We start from the raw sequence: 22,187 nt of genomic DNA, 5'->3' as shown, positions 1-22,187 counted from the left end.
AGGTCTGATTCTGCGGTGTGTAATTTTCTGAGTACAGCTGTGCATTGGATATTAAAATGTACAAAACTTGAGATGGTTTGATGACATTATTACTATTAGAAATGCAATATTATTATAATTAATGCCATTATATGACTTTTTCATTAATGATACATATTAATGCTATATTGATGATATGAAAGTGAACCATTTTGGTGTTATATAAATATATGTAGAGAATATCTTAAATTAGATATTCATTTCTACAATTTACTGAGTGGTGGCTATATAGTATATATATATATATATATATATATATATATATATATATATATATATATAAATCTGCAAAACTTACGTAAGATAATAATATTGTTACTAAAAATCAAATATTTTTATATTTATTAATCAAGTGGACTTGAGTGTTTTTCATATATTTAATGGGTATGTGGTGTAGATATTTATATGAGTCATTCTCTTCAGTATTGGCTCGAGAGAGCGCAAAAATTACAGTTAATACGGAAAGACCAAAAGGTATTACTTACTGATAAAATAAGAGGCCTACAAAATTTTGAAATCTCTCGATCATTTCAGCAAGATCTCTTAGCAGGATAAAATGATTTTTACCCTCTACGTTTCAAGCTCTACATACTGCAGCTATGTCTATTGTTCGAAAGCACAGCAAACCTGACTCTTTTTTTAATTTCCGCCTACAATCCAGAATGACCTGAAATAGCTAATTGCTTTACTCCCATATGAAAAAAACTCACTGCTCGTCCTGACATTGTTACTTGCGTTTTCGCGTTGAAACTCAAAAACTGAAGGTGGATAGGTTCAAGAAAAAGTATTTGGCATAAAAACCCATTCAGAGCAAGTATGTTTCATTATTATGGAAGCAAATAACTTTCAAAATGTCTGATATTCTTTACTAAAAATAAATCTGAAAAAAAATTATTTGAACGTCCAATGAACTTAGTTTGCAGCATTTGCTGCACAAGCCACTAGTGTAATTATAAATATGTCTTTGTTTTGGAAAATGTAAGAATTCACAGTCTCCTACGTACTGCTGCCATAGGATGAATAAATGTGATTTTCCTTCCTTCTGAAAGATTTTGTATGTTGCACATAGCAGTTATTACAGGAACAACGACGATATGCAATATGTCAGACTATCATACAAAATATATAATATATAAATATTTGGTTGCTAGGGAAACATGGACAGCAGATGAGCGATAATTTCAGTATTGTTTTGGCGCATACCGTTTAATATACATACATACAGGCCTATAAATGCTTCATATGTTTCATAAGCAACAATAATAACATATTAAAAATCAATATTATAGTACAGGGACATCATTTTATTTTTACTTCAATTTTTATTGTACCTGAGTTTTGGAATGTACTTCATTCCCACCCCTTCTACTAGTAAACTTCCAACCGTTCACGACACAGAGCCGAGGGCGCGTAAGCAGTACTGAGTTACTGAGTATAGTACGTTTCAGAAATATGTTCGCGTTTTCCAGTGACGAAAGAGCTTTCAATATTGAATCATATTTTCGTACGGGTACTGTCGTCCGTTTCCCTATGTCGCATCCCAGTTTCCCCCACCTGCTTCTGTTCGCCCCTTTGTAAAGTCTAGTAGCTGGGCTATCTTAGCTCTTTTCTGAAAACAATAATTTCTGTTAGGAATTGGACGTCTACGTAATATTATTCAAGTGTTTAAAATAACTTAAATAAAAGGGCCTCCTTAAGTAATTAACTGTCGCGTGATTTCCCCCCCCCTTTCTACAACCCTGCGACAAAACCACTTGAACGGACAGTAGATAGCATTTCTGAGTGATTTTATCTTTTCAGATCGGGCAGAAGTGAAGATTGAATTTACAGTACGTAGAGTAGATACAGAATTATTTCAACATGAGTTACTAGTACGTAGGACGAAACTGGCAATTGGAATTAGATGCAATAGTCTATAGTGCGATAATATGCACAAAAGAACTGAAGCCTGTATCGAAATGAACGGCCACCATTTTCTAAAATGTGTTTAAATATCCATATTATAATTATTTTTCAATTTAACTTCATTCTCTATATAGTACGCTAATGTGCTGTAACAGTACAATATACACTGCATAATTAATACTTCCGAATGGATAGCTCAATTCGTGTGTAAAACACTAAGTGTTAATACAGTACTGTATTTTGATTAAACAAAAACCTAATGAAAATTATCAAACTCAAAATTGCGATATTTCCTAGTTTACATAAATGGATGAACCACATTTCTTCCCTCCTATACCTAGTAAAGTGATTTGTATTTTACGCCAGTATCATCGAACTCCGTCGTGGAAAGGGTAGCAAACGGTGTTTCCTGTTTCAATCGTTAATAGAAAGGTATAGCCAGGTTAATATTAAAAATGTTAGTAAAAATAAAATGATGTCCCTGTATATAATCATGTTTGTTCGCTTTTGGCTTGCTCTCATGATTACGAATGATGTAGTGTAATATATCATTATATACGTTACCTCTGCAATCGCCTTTCTTTCTAAGCAATTTATATGTTGGTAATCTTTATTTTATTTTATTTTAAGATGTGAACATAACAGACCAACCAATTACAATGTTCACTTGTAACTAACAAGGCAACCTTCTATCATGGTGAACTGAAAAGGCGGTAATGCCATATATTTTTGGAAAGAGGAGGCAAAAGTAAGTCAGCAGGTGAAATTTTTCCGCCTGAGCTCCATAGGGATACAAGTTATGGGACTTTAAATTTAACATGGCAGTCTGTGGGAAGTGACTCAATGTGCATACTTAAAGGTTAAAGTGAAGTTGTTTTTGAAGTCACTGCATTGCAAACGAGATATTATCTGCCATTCCAGGTTTCTTCTTCTTCTTCTTCTTCTTCTTCTTCTTCTTCTTCTTCTCCTTCTTCACATTTGCATCGTAATCGTAAAGCATCTTCCGTGTGATGAGAAGGAATCGATTTTTTTCCGCTGACTGTATCGTTCGTATAGTCGAGCGATATCTACTTGTAATCGTCGTCGACTACGTTCTAATTCTTTTAGGAGAGGGACGTAAGAAGACGTGCTGATTTTCGACGACGAGATGTCTCCGTCTCTTCAGCGTCCTCCGATTTCTGGCCGTCTTTTTGGCGTCTCGTCATTAGTTCGTCTTCTATGTCACCAAAATCTTGCTGCCCATCTTCCACGTCCAAATCTGGTGTTTCATCAATAAGAGCGACGTGTACGTTTCCATGACCTCCTGTTCGTTCTTTAACTCATTCTTCAACTGATGAAATATCCGGATGAATACGACTGACGGTTTAGCGTCAATGGTGCCAAACTCGCGCACCAGCATCTGAACCACAACTTTCGGATCCATTCTGTATATGCACAAATGAAACTTAAGAGTAGCTGTAACACCAGAATTAGCTCGAGAAAGACTTACCTTCCCATAATAAAAGTAGGTGATCGCATCCTAGCAATAATACCCAGTATTATTTAAAACGCACAACAGCTGCATTATCTCGTTTGCAATGCAGTGACTTAAAAAACAACTTCATTTTAACCCTTAAGCGCGCACATTGAGTCACTTCCCACAGACTGTCATGTTAAATTTACAGTCCCATAACTTTTGTTCCTATGGAGCTCAGGCGGAAAAATTTCACCTGCTGACTTACTTTTGCCTCCTCTTTCCAAAAATATACGGCATTACCGCCTTTTCAATTCACCATGATAGAAGGTTCCCTTGTAAGATATTAATTATTAAATACAAGTATCATTCATTCATTCATTCATTCATTCATTCATTCATTCATTCATTCATTCATTCATTCATTCATTCATTCATTCATATTGTTCTGCCCAAGCGCAGGTCTTTCACTGCAAATCCAGCATTCTCCACTCTCTCCTATTTTCTGCCTTCCTCAATGCATTTTTAAGTGTCGCGATCTCCCAGAATGACGTAGCAGACGTAAACAAAAGCAACTCCTAGCATTCGTCTCCGTCTGTTTTTAGGGTAGGAAAAGAATGAGGGAATGTACCCGTGGCTTAGTAATCGCAATTTTAAACGGAAATACACATCTTGTAATATCAGAAATCAATTATAAGAATTTTTACTGACATGATTTGTCATACATTAAATTAACACTTCTGAAAACTTCTATTTATTGTATTTATCTGATGCATGTACCCTATAAAATAAAACATTGTAATAAATATAAATAGATCATTTTCTTAATTAATAACAGTGTATATCTCCAATAAATGATTCCTTAGCATCGCCACAGATACACTTGATTGTACTTGTCACTATATCTTGTCACTAGAAAGTTATTGAAATTTATATTTTCCCCGCCATTCATAAAATATTTTGATATGATACCTCTTGCACAAAAGGAGAGATCTATAACTGAAACTCGATTAATATATTTCAGTATTATTTATATTTATCTGGTAATAATGAACAGTTTGACTCGTAGACATTTTGTTTTTTCAGCATTAACTTCCCATGATTTTACGAGAACATTCGAAGAGAACGGCAGTTACGTAGACTTTCAGCTCCCTACTTACCATTAATGCACAACACAATGTCAATACGGCGGTTGCTGTCGTCTGCGATACGAAGAACTTTTCTGTTGATTTTCGAGTTCGTCATTTTTTCCGGTTATTATATGCTTATTTAAGTTGTGTTAACTCTCGCTAGTGGCTTTATATTTTATTTTATCCGTCTTAGTATTTATTTTTTTATTGTAAATATTTTTGTTTTATCACTATTATTATTATTATTATTATTATTATTATTATTATTATTATTATTGTTGTTGTTGTTGTTATTATTATTAATGAATTATTTTGTATTACAATCTTTGTATCATTTCTATCACGATTATTATATTATTATTATTATTATTATTATTATTATTATTATTATTATTGTTGTTGTTACTATTATTTATATCATCAGCATTATTATTTGAACCCTGTAAAATTTATGTAGACTACTGGACTGTACCCGAGCACGAGCATTATGCTCATTTCGGGTATCTATTCATATGTATTCAATTCAAATGTAAATTGTAAATAAATTTGAAATTTGAAAATTTGAAAGTAAATCATTACAGCACACGAAATTATTTAAAAAAGGTTAAGTTAATGTAAATGTTTTCTTTTTAAATGATATACGAAATTGAAAACAAAACGTGAAAACTGGAAATCAGCGTTAGTATTTTACATCTAGGCCAAATGAGAAAAGGAAAAAAAATAAATAAATAAATAAAAACTTTATCGAAAGCATTACACGAAATTACAAGAGATGCTCAAAATGCCCTCCATTGATAGTGACATTTGGTCGGCAACGTCGTAGAAAACTCTCGCTGACTCTTCTCAGTACAGTAGAGCGTCTCGTTCAGGGACAGTGAAAACGTAAACAAAGTGCAGGTAACGCTTGGGGGGAGGACGAGCCGAATTATAAGCGTGAGGGATGCACAAGGTTTTAGTTACAACATTTATGGCGGAGCATTAATTGCAATTATATTTTCCAAAAAAAAAAAAAAAAAAAAAAAAAAAAAAAAAAAAAAAAAAAACATAACTTTATCATATACACATTTTAACAAACAAGCAATTGTAAGGTTGAAATAATTCAATGTAACAAATCAAATGTTGCTACTTATATGATGTTGCTTTCAAACAGCATTTTTTACGGTCACGATTTTCATTCTTTGTATGACTAACATAATATCACAGTCTTTTGTGCCCGAATTAACAAAACTACAGTATATTGGTCTGAAGAAGCAACACTATTTCCTAAACATAATAATCCCTTTTCAAAGTTCAGTTTATTCAGGTACAGTAACAAAATTTGATTAGTTATATTGAATTATTTCAATGTTACAATTGCTTATAATTAAACTTCGTTGAATTGCCACACGCAGCATGCTATCAGGTTGCCGATGTACGGTAGTATAGAGGAGGCGAGCGACCTCCCGGTCTCGTAGTAGCAGCAGTTCATGTTAAGAGTTGTGACCGGTCCAAATAGATATAGCAGCTACAGCTAATGTATACCTATGTAAGAACTTGTTTTTGCATTACTGTGGTTGGAATAGTCAAAGTTTAACATTTGTTCAGTGCAGACAAGAATTCAATCAAACATACTACAATGAGAGTGTTGCTGTTCCAAACAATTGCCCCTGGAATACCCTTACCCCCGCAGCCAGTACAATTCTCAGAAGCCCTTAATATAGTGTATAAAGTATCACAAACCGTTATCCAAAATATCAATTCACTAATTTCAGAAAAAGTGAAATGTAAGTTGAGAAACATTATTGCTGAAAATTCTGCCTATTCACAACTTCGTATTATACATGATGTACTATCAGGTCACGACAAGATGTCTGAAGTTGGTGTACTAAAAAGTAGTGACTTTCCGTTCTTCAAATATGCACCTATTACATCCTGTGATGTTGAACGTACATTTTCTCAATATAAAAACTGTTTGAGTGACCATCGGAGGAGGTTCACTTTGCAGTCGCTCAAAATGTACGTAACTCTTCACTGCAATGCACATATTCAAGGATGATGCGAGTATCTTACATTAAATTTTAAGAGTTAATATATCTCACTACAAAATAATTGTGTATTTACATGTTTAGACATTTCCTAATTCAATGATAATTCATCATATTTCTTAACTGCAGGATACAGGTTTTATTGTAACCACAGTATACTGCTTAGTGTTTACATCAGAGGCATACTCCATCCTTTGCACGCTCTCTTCTCATACAGTCTATACCGCGTGCGTAGAAAACCTTACGATTCTCGTTGCAATTCCACGAAATCTACTTATAATATATTCATATATGAGGCCTCGCCGTCCTCATTGAATAATGAAGTCGGCCTGGGTAGCTAGTCGGTACAGCGCTGGCCTTCTGTGCTCGAGATTGCGGATTCCATTCCGGCCCAGATCGATGGCATTTAAGTGTGTTTAATTGCGACAGGCTCATATCAGTAGATTTACTGGCATGTAAAAGAACTTCTGCGGGACAAAATTCCGGCACACCGGCGACACTGATATAACCTCGGCAGTTTTGGCTTGGATATTGTATCGTCTATAAAAAAATAACAATTTCCTTAGCAATGTAACTTCAGTAAATGCTTGTATGTATCTTCACCGCGTAATAGATGACGAAATAATCAATATGGCCAAAACTTTAAAAAATAATGTATCATCTGGTCCTGATAACATAGGTGCTAAAATACTGAAGACGGTTATAAATTATATTGCCAAACCTCTAACTCATATTTTTAATTTATGTTTTCTAAATGGCAAATTCCCAAATAAATTAAAAATACAATTGTGGAACCTATTTTTAAAACAGGAGACAAAAGAAATGTGAAAAATTATAGACCAATATCATTACTTTCATGTATTTCAAAATTACTAGAAAAATGTATTAAAGTTCGATTAATTAATTATCTTCATAAACATAATATATTAAGTGATAATCAATTTGGTTTTCGAAAAAAATTCAGTACAGATAATGCAATATATCAAGTTACTAAAAAAATTGTTAGAGAATTTGATCAAGGTAACAAATGTATTGGTATTTTCCTGGACATAAGAAAAGCAATTGATACAGTGAAACATGATATCTTAATTGAGAAATTAGACTTATTAGGAATCAAAGGTAATGCTTTAAACTTAATAAAATCGTATCTTAATGACAGAATTCAAATAACGAAAATTGACAATTATTCAAGTGAACCTTTAATTATTAATATAGGTGTTCCCCAAGGCACAGTTCTAGGCCTTATTCTGTTTTTAATATATATTCATGACTTATCAAAAATTGACTTATTAAAAATTGACTTACAACAATACAATGGTGTTTACTATTCTTATGCAGATGACACAGTTTTACTTTTTGATGGAAAGAACTGCTATGACGCATATAATAATTCAAATAATGGACTTAAATTAATAAAAAAAAATGGTTTGACATAAATTATCTTTCTATCAACGAAACTAAAACCATAATTATTCCATTCTCATTATCAGAAAAATGTAACAAACCTCCTACATCTATATTAAGTATTAAATTACATAATTCTGATTGTTGTCTTATACAGTGTAAATGTCCGATTATTAAAGAGTGCTCGAAGTTAAGTATTTAGGCATAATTTTCGATAATCATTTAAAATGGAAGCAACACATTAATTACCTTTGTAATAAATTACGTAAAATAGTATATTATTTTGTTTTATTGAGGAATTACTTGTCAATATGTTTATTACGTAAAATATATTTAACTTTATTTCAATCGGTAATTATGTATGGAGTTATAGGATGGGGTAGCTCATTTAAATCCAATTTTAATCCACTTTATTTATTACAGAAGAAAATAATTAAAATATGTCTTCATAAACCTATTGATTTTCCATCTCAAAATTTGTTTCTAGACTTTAATGTACTTAACGTAAGACAAATTTATTACATTATATTAATAAAATTCATACATAAAAATCGAAATAATTTTTAATTATATTCTCATAGTTATGAAACAAAAGGTTTGAATTCTTTAAGATTGTTTGAACCAAAATGCAACACTGTTACAGTATTTAATCATAGTAGTAATTTAGGCCCAAGAATATATAATAAATTTATATTTAAATATCCTAATCTTGTCAATTCGAATAGTTCTAGTATTCAATTTAAAAAGTTATGTATGGATTTTATAAAAATTGAAAAATTGTAAATTTAAATTTATATACTATAATTGCAAATTGTATTGTATAATTATTAATTATAATTGTATTGTATAATTATTAATTTCAATTCAGGAATCCGCCCCTGAGCACGAGTTCTACTCTTTCTGGGGCGAGCTAAAGTTTCTCTGTATATTTTATATTTTATGTTGCGATTACACTAGCCTGCGAATTTCAACTTCGTGTTTGTTGCCTGAGCTAAGTAATGTGATTTTATATAATGTCGATGTGCTGAATCCGAATTTTCAATCCGTTTGCTTCTATCACGTCAGGTTTGTTTGCAAATCACTTTAAATGTATTTTATAAATACATGAATTTCATCACAAACTTTTTCATTTCTCTTTTTTATTTCAAATTCAAAAACAATGTTTAAAAGACACAACTTGCTGAAATTATGTGAATGGTTGTTCAGACATGTCATTAGAGTATTTTTGCTTTGTTTTGTCTTGTTTACTTCACTATTGGATATATAAATTAGCACAATGTATCACACAAAAAATTACACCACTTGCTTCTTAGTTGAGAGAGTCCTCCTGTTCCTCTTTCTTTTATGTTTTCTTCAGGTATTTCACGCTTTAACATCCAACAATAATCACGAAGCATACTGGTGCTTCCGCGTCCCTGGTACCTTCTTTCAAACTCCTGCAGATCCTTGTGAAATCGTTCATCTTACTCTTAGCTGAAAAATCCTAGATTTTCGGCGAAATAATCTAGTTGAGAAAACAGAAAATTTTTATACTCATGTTACAACCAAATTCCTTGTATGCTTCAAGCATGTTACCACAATGTTTCGGTAATTAGGATCGTTGTTGCCAAGAAATTTTAAAACAACTTCACAAAACAACATCCATGCTGATTTCTCCTTTTCATCCATACTGTTTCTAAATGCTGCACCAGACATGTTTTCTTATGTCAGGACCATTAAATATATATCTTCTTTCAGTTTGCTTCAAATAGTAGTGGAAATTTCTCACATATATACTTAAAACAGCCTCCTTCCTTATTTAAAGCTTTTACAAGCTGTTTCATTAAGCCAAGCTTGATGTGGAGAGATGGCAGCACAACTTTAGAAGAACTCACAAAGCTTTGGCGCACAACATTCTTACAACTGACTTCCAAATTTTGTCGAGGTGGCCAGTCTTTCATAGTCCAGTGATCAACTCGTGCCCTACTATCCCACAGGCAAAGAATGCATGGAAATCTGGTAAAATCAGATTGTTGACCCAGAACTTTGAAATCATCAAAAGCTTGCCAGTTGTGTTCCTATAGTCCAGTCGTAATAACAGCAGTTGCAAATTTGTGTATGATTTTTTGAGGATCACTGAATAGGCAACGGGCATTGAAGCAAAAATGTTTCCCTTATGAAGGAGGAAATCCTTTAAACTTCGCTTAGAAGCATCAATGAACAGTCTCCATTCGCTTAGGTCATAGTTTGGAAATCCAAGTTTTAGCATAAATTCTTTCACATTACTGCAATATACAAGACTATCATCTTCGGAGAAAAAGTATTTAAAACCTATTTCACGTTGTCAGTACCAATAGAATGATGTTTGTGTAAGATTTTCTGGTCGTACAGGGATTGGTACATTAGGCACAGGTAAAATGGCTGGCAACTGAATACACGATTTGATTTTTATATTTAGAATCGTACCCCTTCACATCACACGAACAGAAGTAGCAGTCATTACTATGGTTCGACTGCTCTCTCCAAACCATAGGTACTCCAAAAGATAGCGACGGTCTTCTCCAATTGATCAAATGACGAAGCTCTTCAGTGCATACTCTACATACTTTATGTGGTGCCCAAGCTTTACTTTGGTCTCCAAGTTTGATTCCAAAATAGGCATGGTATGACTTTTTCACAAAATGTGTAACATTACACCTCTGCTTAGGCTATGTGTATATCCTACGTAAGTTATATAACAAAAATGGTCTGTATTATTTAGACATCCCCGATGCAACATGGTAAATACTTTCTTACTGAGCTAAAAACTTTCAACATTCTACTCCACAACAAATCTTCGAACTGATTTCGTTTAGTTTTCAGATGAAACGCAGACTAATGAAATGTGACAGAAACTAGACGAGTTGAGTTCAGTCTCTCACCAAGGAGTAGCTGACATTTATATCTTTCACAGACAAAAATAATGACAAGGCTGCACGTTATTTCGCCCTAACTTCCTTATGTGCTTGCACCCCCTATCTGCTAAGAAACATCCAGTGTCCTTGGTTTTCAATATAAACACCTTAAAAATATGTTGAATACATTTGATTTTCATATCCTAACATACTAAACCTACATATGTTAAAGTATTACAGTTTAAGTAATTACGCTATAAATTGTCGTAATATATTATAAGAAAATTAAAATAACAAAAAATGGTACGTGATAGGAACTTTTTGGCTTTGAATTTGATTTCAGCATGCTAAAAATACCCTAAAAACATTAAAACTTTGGAGGCAGGAATTTCATCGCAGACTAGTGTTATTAGTTGCGAGCGTCGTTAAATAAGCCATATATTTTTTAATAATTAAGACTATTTTTTAGTCAAATTGTAGATATCTTTTAATTTAGTTACAATTGCTTTTTGTTCAAATGTGTATATGATAACTTTATGCAATTTGTGTTCTTTTCTTTTGTGGGTTTTTTGGAAAATAGAATTTCAAATAATGCTCTAAAACCTTGTGCATCTCTCATGTTTATCTTTCGGCTCGTCCTCCCCCCACACGTTACCTGCACTTTGTTTACGTTTTCAGTGTGCCTAAACAAGACGCTATACTGTACTTCATTTTGAGTGAATTCGTGAGCATCCACAAGCACATGTTTTCCCTCTGGTGTAATATCACACGTACGCGACAGTGTGCTGCGTTACAAGATTTATTTTAACGATATCTGCAAGTATTCAATTTAAATTCATGGTTGAACGATTTAATCTTAAAAAAAACTCAAGACACTAATTATTCAGATTATTTTTACTTGTATAGAAATCAAATATAATATGAAACTTCAAAGAGACTCAGTCTACAATGAACAATTAGAATACAATGCTTTCATTTTTTAATGCTGAACTAAATACAATATTTATAGAAATAATTACCTGTTATATTATATTTGTTAAATTATAAAATGTTTGTGTCATTCCCATAAATAACCTCTAATATATATAGGGTGAACCATAAGTAATGTTATTAGTTTCAGGAGCTTATTCTTTGAGATGTTTCAAAGGAAAATGTGTAATACGACTTTGCTTGTTTTCGTTTCCTTTTCGAGATAAAAATAGTTTAATATAAAATATTTTATAGCGCGTTTTGCGAAAGCCATTGATTGAATTTCCAATATACTCAGTCAGTTTAAGAGAGTAGTGCATTATGATAAGAAATATATTTTTGAAATAATTCTACTATCTCTTTAGAAAAAATGTAACTTTTCATTCTGCAAAGAAATTTACAATGCTACATTTGTTGGGTTGAAATTTCTGAAGATATAATGGACAAAACTAAAATTCTACACTTCTCCGTTAAACTGACTGAGCATATTGGGAATTCAATCAATGTCTTTCTCAAAACACGGCTATGAAATGTTTCATATAAAATAATTTTTATCTCTAAAAGGAAGCAAAAATTATCAAAATTGTTTTAAACTATTTTGTTTGAATTATCTCAAAGAATAACCCCCTGAAATTAATATCATTTCCAATTTCGTTTATTTCATTTTTGGTTCTTAACAACTTAAACCTGAAAATAATTTTAAGGTTTTTATATATATGAGATTTGTTGTTAGTGTATCTGTATATATTTGTATATGTAGATACGTAAAGACAAAGTTACTTGGGGAAGATTTAGCCAAATTTTCACGCAGTCTAAAAGAGCCATGTGTTTGAAATGTTTCGGGACCATTGCTATACCAAAGAAAATAAGCATTCGAATATAAACAGAGGATACTCACGTTTTCATATGGAAGTCTTCCTGCGTTTCCACTTAGTTTCCAACGACTGACAATTAAATATAAGAAAGTGACCTCGTTGTAAATAGGCTTAAAATAATGCCTATTTATGTGACACTTTTGTGTCAATAATTCACATTTCCACATTCTGCTGTCACAATTTCTAACGTATAACTTCTCAGATATGTTTATCGGGTTATATTTCCTTCACCTTACTTGTAGCCTACTCTAACATGACTGTTTGTTTTATGTTGTCTCAAACATTGCAAAACTGGTGTAATATATCTGCATTCAGATGTTACTTGATTAGATTTCTGTAAAATTTTCAGGAGAGAGTGGTGGTATGAGTGAATTTTCAACCCGTAGAGACCAAAGAGATGACTTAAGCAGTTCCTTGTCACATGAAATTGCAGACCACTTTCGTATGCTAGCTGTCTCACCAGCTCGGCCTATATTGGGAAATATCGCTAACAGTGCGTCCATCAAATAGCATAGAGAGGACTGAGAATATCAGCGAATACGATCAACTGGGTCACCCCGATAGGCTCCGATGCACGGGATGCGGAAATAGTAATCACACTGTCGAACTCTACCCGGCATCACCGAAGCTCCTACGCTATCCTGTAACTAAATTTTGTGACGAAGAGAGATGAAATGGAGAGTGATGGCGGATTGAAATTTTTACATTTAAAAGAAGCGAAAAAACTCGAATCTAGTACAAGTCTGTGGCCGGGAGGAAAAAGGTCTTAAGTCCATTTTTTGTGAAAATGAGATTTTTATGTATTCTGAAAGCGGAAACAGTTTTCTACAATCTGGTAAAACGGTTAAAGTCAAATAAGACTCCTGACTGGATTTATAGAGCCTTACCAAATATCCTAAGTACTTTTGAATCGAGTACACAGAGAATAAAGGACTTAAGAATATTTAATACTTTATTCCTTACAAACATCACATGTTTACTTTCCATGCTTCTCTATTAAAAAGGTCTAACTTGTATTTTAGGTATTTTATCACATACTGATGCCCTTTCCTTTTAAAACTTTAAGCACCGGGTAAACAGTCCTATATTGTTTAAGACCCATTTTGCATTCCTAATAATTTACATTTCTCATTTATTTTGACATTAAAAAGGTCTTATGTTTAAATAGTCCCTTCTTCTCAGTTTGGGTTGTAGTCTTAAAAGGGCTTAAGTGCGGCTATTTTTGGAAATAATCATGAAAATTGTTAAATGAGCAGCATTACCTATTTTGGAAGAAATATAAACACATAATATCCCGGAAATCCTCTCGATTAAAAGAACTCTGTAATTGACACTAATTTCAATCTTTCTACTGCTCTCCTGAAAAGTATAAAATTTTTACTTAAGACCTTTTCCTCCCGGCTACGGAAGTATTTCTTCACTGAATGATGGAAATCAAACCTAACTTCGCGGAATAATAAAACCAATAGTGGATTATGTGTTAGAAATCATGGCAGTGGGAAGGGAAAACTCCAACATGATATAATTATAAATAGACCACGAAACATCATACACTAAAAGTCCGAAATATGCATGCCATTATGCAGGGAAAACTATTGAAATATGCGATGAAAATTAAAATATTAGAGGCCGTCAAATGAAAACGTGCCACAACGCGTATATCTTACGACGGGCAAGTTAGTACCACTGGAAATTGGTTGCTGAAATGACATCTGGTGGCGACTCGCGAAAGCACAGTTATAACCTCCGCTTACACACTAGTTGTTCGTCTATTGAGCTGGAAGTCAGGTTAGAGATACGTGTCTTCGTCCAACATCACAAATGGAGGAAGGTAAATAAGAACAGCGAGGTGCAATTTTTGACTGCTGAAGGAATAGGAGGACGAGAAATCCATCGTCGCATGTCTGCTGTTTACGACAAACACAACATGTCAGGACAGTACAAGCTCATCATGCCATCACTCCTGCTGTTATTTCTGAGGTTGTCTTATACAGGGAAATCGACGGATCACTGTGGAAGAACTTCGTCATTTGGTGCGAATAAGTCACGGTTCCGTACACGTTATTGCGACGAAGAATTAGCGAAAATCTACGCGCAATGGGTTCCATATCAGTTGAGGAGGAACAAAAAGCAAACAGAATGGCTGCTTCACTGGGTCACTTGCAAGGATACCACGATGAAGAGTATGCATTTCTGTCCCGTATTGTCACTAGGGACGAATCGTGGTATCACCATTTTAAACCGGAGAGTAAACGACAGAGCCACCAATCAAGACACATGGATTCTCGCCCTCCGGAAAGGTCCAAAGCAATACACTCAAGTTCCGGTAAAGTCGTGTTGACATTCTTCTTCGATTCTAGGAGTCCTCTGCTTGTTGAATTTCTCGAAAATAGGGCCAAAATCAATACACAGCTTTATGAAGAAACTTTACAGAAACTGGGACGCGCCATTAAGTCTAAACGTCCTGGAATGCTATCGCCTTCTCCATGATAATGTCCGCCCACATACTGCCAATTCCGTGAGGAATACAATTCAGAGATTTTGGTTGGGAAATGCTTCAACACGCCTCCTACAGTCCAGATCTCGCCCCATGCAATTTTAACTTGTCGGAGAGTAGTAGAAAGACATTCGTGGACTTCGTTTTGCATCTGACTAAGACGTGTGTGACTGGATAAAGAACTGGTTCGATAGACAGCCCACAATTTTTTTCCAGAATGAGATTGATCGTCTTGTCTCGCAGTGGGATAAATGTATAAACAGTTCTGGACATTACTTTTGAGGTAATGAAATGTTCTATTATACTTTTTTGGCATCTGACCCGTTTTCATTTGACTGCCCTCATTTATGCAGCAAAAATACACTTTAGCTATGTGTTTATTGGGTTTAATAATAATATGTTATAAATGAAAATAATTTAAAGTAAAAATTTCTATTCGAGCAATCATAGACTTGGATAAATCTTAATGAAATATTGATTCTTTTTTATCCAGAGCCTGAAAGCATGCTAGGGGTAAGACCCTGTCTCTTCTCTTTACCAATATTGCATGATTTATGTACAGTACAAAAAAAAATTCCAGTTACTGGCACATTTTTCCAAGTTCCTGGCCAATTTCCTTCCACAGCTAGGTTGTGTAGCAAAACCTGTTGAAATGAAAATTTACACTCCACTTAACTTCATTGTCACAGAGTTTTTTAAAGCAATTTTATCACTGCAAAAATCGGTACCAGAATTACCATAATTAAATTATTATTAATAATAATTTATAACCTTGTACTTGCTATTTGGAAAAAGGAAATTGTACCAGAACAATGGAAGGCGTCCATAAGTGTACCTATTTTTAAGAAGGGGGACAAGATTAATTGTAGTACCTTTCGAGGAATATCACTTTTCTTGATGTCGTATAAAATTTTGTTCAATATTCTTTCGAGAAGATTAACTCCGTATGTAGATGAAATTTTTGGGGATCATCACCGTGGTTTTAGGTGTAATAGATCGACTATTGATAACATTTTTTGTATTCGACAGATATTGGAGAAAAAATGAGAGTATAAGAGTACAGTACACCAGTTATTCATAGATTTCAAAAAGACATATGAATCGGTTAAGAAAGAAATATTATATAACATTCTTATCGAATTTGGTATTCCAGAGAAAGTAGTTCGATTAATTAAAATGTGTCTCAATGAAACTTATAGCAGAGTCCGTATAGGCCAGCTTCTGTCTAATGCTTTTCCAATTCACTGCGGGCTGAAGCAAGGAGATGCATTGTCACTTTTATTTTCTAACTTCGTTCTAGGATATGCCATTAGAAATAATAGGAGGGTTTGGAATTGAACGGATTACATCAACTTCTTGTCTATGCGGATGACGCGAATATGTTAGGAGAAAATCCACAAACTATTAGGGAAAACACTGGAATTTTACTTGAGCAAGTAAAGCGATATGTTTGGAAGTAAACCCCGAAAAGACGAAGTAAGTGATTATGCCTAGTGACCAGAATATTGTACGAAATGGAAACATAAAAATTGGAGATTTATCTTTCGACGAGGTGGAAAAATTCAAATATCTTGGAGCAACAGTAACAAAAATGACACTGGGGAGGAAAGTAAACGCAGAATAAATATGGGAAATGCGTGTTATTATTCGATTGGGAAACTTTTGTGGTCTAGTCTTCTGTCAAATATCTGTAAGTTAGAATTTATAAAACAGTTATATTACCGGTTGTTGTGTATGGTTGTGAAACTTGGACTCTCACTTTGAGAGAGGAACAGAGATTAAGGGCGCTTGAGAATAAGCTTCTTAGGAAAATATTTGGGGCTAAGAGGGATGAAGTTACAGAAGAATTGAGAAAGTTACACAACGCAGAACTGCATGCATTTTACTCTTCACTTGACATTATTAGAAACATTAAATCCAGACAGGGCGTGTAGCACGTATGGGCGAATCCAGTAATGCATATAGAGTGTTATTTGGGAGGTCGGAGGGAAAAAGACCTTTCGGGAGGCCGAGATGTAGATGGGAGGATAATATTAAAATGGATGTGAGGGAGGTGGGATATGATGATAGAGACTGGATTAATCTTGCACAGGATAGGGACCAATGGCAGGCTTATGTGAGGGTGGAAATGAACCTCCGTGTTCCTTAAAAGCCATTTGTAAGTAAGTATTATTATTATTATTATTATTATTATTATTATTATTATTATTATTGAACTCGTGGATGATATGTCAGAGTCTGACGTCACATTCCAGAACTAATAACGGCATCAATCGATGACGATCGTTAAATTTGAGCTGGGTATACTGCTATTTAAAGTCAAGTGTATAGCGAGTGCAGGCAGAGATGTTTCTTCTCTTATAGACAGCTAGTCTTTTTTGCTGAGCAAGTGAAATGCATTTATTCATGCAGCGGTAAGTAGGCGGAATTATATTTCTCAAATATAACAAAAAAATAGCTCGTTTAAAAATCTCACAATAAAAAAATAGTTACTTTGTATTCATAATATTTTCCACTTCCAAGATTTCAAATTAAAAAAATGAAGTTTAATTTTCAGTAGTTGTGAAGATTATTGAAATGACATTAGAAATGCGTTGTGAAGGCCATTTCCTGTGATTTGTTTCGTCGACATTGATTTATTTGGTCATCAATAATTCTTACAGCAATAGGAGTTTACGGAATTATAATTTAGTTAATACGAGCGAGCAAAACGATGCGAATGATGTATTAGACATTCCACTTGAAATAAAGGAATCGGCAAATAATTTTGTGTCAGAGCTCCTTCCTGAAAAGTGAATGGCATAATTTGGAACTCGATGGTGGAAAATAAATTCTAAGTGTAAGGTCGTTTTACAAATGGTGAAATATTTCAAAAATACGATTTACAAAAGAATGAGAAAAAATAATAAAAAGATAACTACAAGTTCAATGATTGTAATTATATATACAGGATGTATCAAAAGGTCAGGTCAAGCCTTAAGGAGGTATTTCAGGACCTTATTTGCAACAAGAAATACTAATACATTTTTTCAATCCTCATCCCTGTTTCCGAGTTACACGAATATCACGTACCGTATCTATACTCATTTGATTCCACACCTAATAGACCTGTCTGCTTGAGAGAAGGTAGGCTAATTGTCAGTTGTCTAGAGCAAATGCTCAAAATATAATTCGGGATCGGGGACGAATATTGAACAAGGATATTATGATTTTTTTGTTGCAAACAAGGTCCTGAATCACCTCCTTAAGAACTGACTTGATTATGTATATATATATATATATATATATATATATATATATATATATATATATATATATATATATATATATACAGGGTGTTTCCGAGGTGCTGTTACAAACTTTCAGGGATGATGGCGAAGGGCATATGTATCAATTTGAGATCAGGAATCCTGGTCCGGAAATGACCAGGTCGAAAGTTACAAGCAAAAAGAGTTGTGTGGAAATTAAATAATTTTATTCCTCTGTACGTCTTATTTATGTGTATTTATCTGTACATCTTACACATACTGTATTCATCTGACGTTATTTGCATTGTATACTTACAGTATTCCATTCAGTGCACTGTATGCAGATAGCGTAATGTGTAACGGACATGGTCGGTCCTCATATGCACGTCTGTAGACAGCAGTGTATGTGTACAAGCTGCAGTGTCCAGTCGATCAGTCCTAGTGAAATGGAGGAGTACACGAGAGCGGAATAAGCAAACCTGATTTTCGAATACGGATGAGCCAATGGGAACAGTAGACAAGCTCACAGATTGTATCGGTGCAAGTACCCACGTAGAAGACATCCGACCCATACCATCTTTACAGGACTGTTCCAAAGGTCATTTCCACACAACTATTTTTGCTTATAACTTTCGACTCAGTCATTTCCGGACCATGGTTCCTTATCTCAAATTGATACATGTGCCCTTCGCCATCATCCCTGAAAGTTTGTAACACCACCTCGGAAACAACCTGTATATATATATATTACTCAACTGTACTAACTCTTCTACGCATGGTAATACGCAGTAATACGGAAGTATGGTGTGTTTTGTCTTTTTTCTATTGGGAATAGGGTGAACCCATTGCACTGCCACCATTTCACACATTTATTAATCAGCTTACTACACTAAGGTCCGATGCACGCCTAGGTCCCAGGGTAGGTAACCTCACACTCCTCTAGGCCAGTTCTTTCGTGCTTCGCAAGCCGGCGGTCAGAGAATTCCATGGAATGAAATAAGCGTGGAAAGTTGACAGAATGACGTACCTATATGTATAAAGTATTGGGGAAACTAGAACTCTAGGAAGAAAACCATAATTACGATTTTGTCTGCCACAAATGTCACTATGTATTTTTCACATGAAAAACCCGAGGTCAGAATAAAACTCGAACCCGGATCAATAGCTTACATGACAGGCAGAAGGACGACCTGCCACACTAGTGTATGATGAATGTGAATACTCAGCTCTGGCAACTGCCACCACAATCATTTAGTGCTGGAAAATCCTGTGCATTAAGATAAAATGAGTTTCAATATAGTAGCTACTGTAAATTACTGTAATTTCGCTGTTACGAAATCACTCTTTTTATTTAACAAAAATAGATCATTGATGTCCTCTTCTAAAGTAGTTTCTAATGAAGTGTAAATATATTTTTATATGCGTTCAAAATACGAATGATGTAGCCTATTTATTTTCATTTCCTAAAAGTTATTTACTATAAATTTTGTAAATTCCGATGCTAATAATATTGCCTTGAATGCTGCTAGAATAAAATATCTGCTTTTATTCCTGAAACGTGAACTGCAGTTTATTGCATTTTTCAAGATTCGTTCACTTTCTTTATCGTACTGTATATATAGGTAGATCTACTTTTTTTTTTTATCGAGTTTTATTTTTCTTTCTTCTTTAATATTAATTGCTACATTTTGCATGTACAGAATGAACCAGCTATGGCTAGACTCCTAACCGCACTCACGGCGGCTGTTTCGTACGTAACGACGCTACCGTATGCGGAGGATTCGTTCCGCTCTTTTGCGGTTAGTATTGCGTAATGATATACTTACCGAATTCACGATTCATGTTAGAAATGACGACCTTGTGATATCTGGCAGGCTGCACATCTCCTGAAGAGAGATCCAGTAACACGCCGCAGTTTGTTCTCCAAAATGGCTCAAATTTATATCATGTAGCGGTTGTTCGTGAAAATGGTGTGGATTTTCACTGTCTCAGTAACGATTGTTTTTAATGTTCACGTAACCACTGAGGTGGAACCATGCTTTGTCACTATCAAAATTAGGGTGGGGTCAAGTAGTCCATCATACACTGACTGTTGGAACCACATTCAAAACCTAAGTCTGCTCTGATAATCGGGTCCCGTTAACCTCTGAGCTACACGAATTTTATAAGGTTTTAATTTTAATTGTTTCGTACCACTTATCACTGAAGACTGTGACACCCCTACCTGCTGAGCTACAAGGCGGGATGATATAGGACTTCTCTCTAGTCGGTGGCCAATTTCATCTAACATCTCCTCAGTGAGAATACGCTTCACACATGTTTGCTTACCCAATACTGATCCAGTTGTACGAAATTTTTTTCATTAAATTGTAAATCAACACCTTAGAAGGCTTTGGCGAATCAGGGAATGATTGACGGAAGTTTGTTACAACTGTTCTCCAAGATTCGTATTTCACAAAATTGTCTACTTTTGGTGAATTTAAACACTTATAAATAAAAATAGTGGCAGTATAATTACAGGGTATGAACCCATTAGCTTTATTTAGCTTACTTTTCTAATATAATATCTGTAGTGCTCGGAAAAATTTGCACAAGTCAAAACTGTTAATTTTACAGGAGAAGGAAAAAAACTGTCTTCACATTGGTTTATATCGATTTTATTTTATTCTGTATAAATTATTGTAATGGGAGAAACACTTATGTCTCTTTTCCCAAGAGAGCAGATGTTCCGTAAGTTGTCAATAAATTAATAAAAAGGTTTGTGGAAACTGACTTATGCCACTTTTCCCAAGTATTGCAGATATTTTCATTAGAATATATTTTGGTATTGGTAAATAAACCTCGTTATTCAAGGCTATATTTCATAATGAACACACTACTGCACTCTAAATGTACGGTATATAGCTGCAACCTCACCGCGTAAACGTATTTACGTAACTAAACACGAAACGTACGCGAGCAAGAGGTCTGATCACTGCGATAGCGCAGCAGTTACTACGCATACAACTTTTAACTGACGCCGGTCTATCCCTGGCCAACTCACTCTGTATATTATATCGAATTATAAATACGTGTAGCCTATTTTATATAACGTTAAAATACAATAGTAAAAAATTAATGTTTTTATGCAATTAGTGAAATAGCTTGATATTACCCAATTCGCACGTGCTGAACACGAAAATGAGAGTGAAATATTCGTAGCACGTTTCTTTGTTACATATATGTGCGCTTTAGTTCGAAAACCAAAGTTTTTTTACATATTAAAACTTCTGTAGGTCTCATTTCTTGTATTTAAATTTCCAAAGATACCTATTCTTTGTATGATTAAAACTATTAAATTAATAACACAACACGTTTGGCGACAAACTTTCATCCTGTTCATCCGTCTGACAATCAGTAAAAATAATTTGTCTCTTTTACATAGTCTATAATTGATCGGCGTTGTGGTTTCAAGTTAAATTGGCCACAAATATAACAAAAAGCTACAATATTTGAAAAATGTTTACAGGAATGACGTTTGTGATCCGTTATTACATTACTGCAGAATGATAATACCACAGTCTAGTATATACAGTCACGAAGCTCGAGTTGTTGAGGGTAATAGGTACAGTAGACTGTGCCGGTACTATTTCGCATTGTCTGTGATGAGACGATAATAGCGATCCTAGTGGTTAGCAACTGTCTATGGATGCATATTCCCTACGCATTGAGCTTCGTGACTGTATATACTAGACTGTGATAATACTGCATACTAATCTTCCACAAGAAAT

At 34.1% G+C, this 22,187-nt stretch overlaps 2 protein-coding genes across 5 annotated transcripts in view; one reads left to right on the top strand and one right to left on the bottom strand.

The window, feature by feature from the left end:
* The window catches only part of LOC138693356 (uncharacterized), a 64,891-nt gene extending 52,134 nt beyond the window's left edge, over nt 1–12,757 (bottom strand). The window contains exon 1 of the mRNA XM_069817275.1: nt 12,696–12,757. The gene's annotated coding sequence lies outside the window, so the exon portion shown is untranslated. The remainder of the gene's footprint in view (nt 1–12,695) is intronic.
* The window catches only part of LOC138693158 (lachesin-like), a 1,789,721-nt gene that overhangs the window by 1,329,290 nt on the left and 438,244 nt on the right, over nt 1–22,187 (top strand). The gene's annotated exons all lie outside the window — the stretch shown is intronic.

Source organism: Periplaneta americana, chromosome 17 (genome assembly GCF_040183065.1).
Source record: "Periplaneta americana isolate PAMFEO1 chromosome 17, P.americana_PAMFEO1_priV1, whole genome shotgun sequence".
Classification (NCBI taxonomy): Eukaryota; Metazoa; Arthropoda; class Insecta; order Blattodea; family Blattidae; genus Periplaneta; species Periplaneta americana.
The sequence above is the reverse complement of the archived record's forward strand: the minus strand, read 5'-3'. Positions and strand labels throughout refer to the sequence as shown.